This window comes from Hippopotamus amphibius, chromosome 5 (genome assembly GCF_030028045.1).
Source record: "Hippopotamus amphibius kiboko isolate mHipAmp2 chromosome 5, mHipAmp2.hap2, whole genome shotgun sequence".
Classification (NCBI taxonomy): Eukaryota; Metazoa; Chordata; class Mammalia; order Artiodactyla; family Hippopotamidae; genus Hippopotamus; species Hippopotamus amphibius.
The window spans coordinates 66,069,491-66,071,852 of record NC_080190.1 but is presented as its reverse complement, the minus strand read 5'-3'; the positions used below and the strand labels follow the sequence as shown (position 1 = coordinate 66,071,852).

Here is a 2,362-nt window from a genome sequence, read left to right as displayed (position 1 = left end):
AAGGGCCCTTCGTATCTGCAGACCCCTCCTGGACACGCCAGGCCGATGGCCACATGTGTGGTAACGCCAGGCAGGGCGTGGGCCCAGCCCAGATGGGGTTGGGGAAGGAAATCAGAGTGGTCTCCAGCTCTATGTGTTACCGCTGGGTCATCCTGCGTGGACAACTCGTTCACCTGTGACTTAACCAAGATACAACCCAGCTGTGTCTACCTAACAGGACCGCTCCAACACGACTGCAAGGGAAACGCTTTGCCAATGACGAGGTTTCATGCTACTATGCTCCGAGGATATCGCCAGTGAGAACGAAGTGTGACTCTCCACCTGGGATCCAGAGAACTCAAGAAGGACCTGCCAAGCCAATCACACAGAGAGCAAGAAGTGTGTTCTCTTACCCTAGAGAGAAGAAAAGTATAAAAGAATGATGGGAAGGGAGGAAAAGTAATACACGTACACTGAAACAAGCAGGAAGGTAACACCAATGTATGAGCCAAATAACAGTCCTGCTCCATGCATTCTGGAAAGTTACATGTAGTTATATCTTCCTATCATATAAAGGAATTGGGTGATTTTTTTCAGAAAAACAATTCCATCAAATCGATGACACCTAATTAAGTGTAAGAGAGAAAAACACGGTACCAGCGTCTGTAAAGTGTTCTCTTCCTTATTTCCATCAGTGGCATCACCGCCCACCTCCTCATCCCAGTCAGGCTCCTCCCTTTCTCTCAGCCCCCCCCCCACACCCCATCACCCGCCAGTTTCACGCATTCCACCCCCCCTTGCAGGCACCGCACCTCAGTTCCCTCCCTTCTCTCCCCTACCTCTGTACCCCGCCCTCTAGCCCGGAGGCCCCTTGAAGGCACAGACCACACGCAGCTCCCCGTGTGTCTCCGGGTCTGGAAGGCGGTGCAGCCGCCGCACGCCGGGGGCAGCCCCGCAGAGCCGGAGGAGCGGACCTCACCCCTCAGCACGCCATGGGGGGAGGGGGATGCTTGCCGGCGAGGCTGCGGGGGGCGGGGGGGGCGGGCCAGTGAGAGGAGGCTTGTAAGCGAGAGGACCCCTCGGCAGTCACGCGCCCGCAGGAAACCTTTCCTCCCCGCTTCCTCCCTGCGGCGCCTGCCTCCCGGGGAAACCCAACCCCCGCCCGCCTGGGCGGGCCCCGCACTGCCCTGAAGGCCTAAGGAGCCTGAGCTCGCGTCCGCACAGACGCGCACCCGGCGTCCCAGGCGAAGCCCGGCGGTGCCCGAGGAGACGCAGCTCCTCTCGCCTGAGCGGACGGCCCGGCCTCGGGGACGCGCGCGGGCGGAGGCTCAGGGCCGCCGGCTCCGCGCCGCCGTGTGGTCCGCGCGGGAAGTGCAGGCCGCGCCCCCCTCGCGGGCCACGGGAGACCGCGCTCCCGCCCGCAGAGCTGCTGGACCCAGGAACCTGCGGAAGTGCCAACTGACCTGGAGACTGTATCCCAGCACGTCTCCAAGAAGAGTCAACGAACAATTGATTGGAAACCATTTGGCGTGAAGTGAATGCACACGCAGAGTTTACAACTTGCACCAAATTCATCAAAAATTATGCATAGACAAATTTTAAATGCAAAATGATTCAAAATTATAGGAGTAAACAGCAAGAAAAACACCTGAGCTTGGGTTTGGTCATGGAGATCGTGAGCACTGGGTTTGGGGTTTTTTTTAATACAGTTACACATCTCAATTTTTTTTTTTAAGTTTTTTGATGTGAACCATTTTTTAAATCTTTATTGAATTTGTTGCAATATTTCAAAAATATAGACCTCCTCACGAATTTGAGTGTCATCCTTGCACAGGGGCCATGCTCATCTTCTCTGTATCGTTCCAGTTTTAGCATATGTGCTGCCCAAACAAGCGCCATGAGCACTGAGTTGTTGTTTCTTTAATTAATTAATTAATTCAATGGTTGTGTTGGGTCTTCGTTGCTGTGCACAGGCTTTCTCTAGTTGCGGTGAGTGGGGGCTTCTCTTCATTGTGACTTGTGGGCTCTAGAGCACAGCCACAGTAGTTGCACCCGGGCTTAGTTGGTCCACTGGCATGTGGGATCTTCCTGGCCCAGGGGTCGAACCCTTCCCCTGCATTTACAGGCAGATTCTTACCAGCTGCACCACCAGGGAAGCCCCGAGCACTGAGTTTTAACACACAGCACAGCACTGAGAAGCCCACACACCACAACGAAGACTAGCACCCACTCGCCTCAACTAGAGAAAGCCAGCACAGAGTAACAAAGACCCAATGCAGCCAAGTAATAAATAAATAAATAACTAAAATAAAATAAAAATTTAAGAACTTGTAAGGAAATGTTTCTTACAAACTTCTGACAAATAACATTGAACACAGTATTC

General features: G+C 53.5%; 1 non-coding gene across 1 annotated transcript; it reads right to left on the bottom strand.

Annotated features, from left to right (window-relative positions):
- Window positions 1–1,768: 1,768 nt before the first annotated feature.
- LOC130854652 (U6 spliceosomal RNA) lies at window positions 1,769–1,875 on the bottom strand. The gene has a single exon (XR_009054101.1). It is a non-coding gene; the product is annotated as a U6 spliceosomal RNA (small nuclear RNA).
- Window positions 1,876–2,362: the final 487 nt, after the last annotated feature.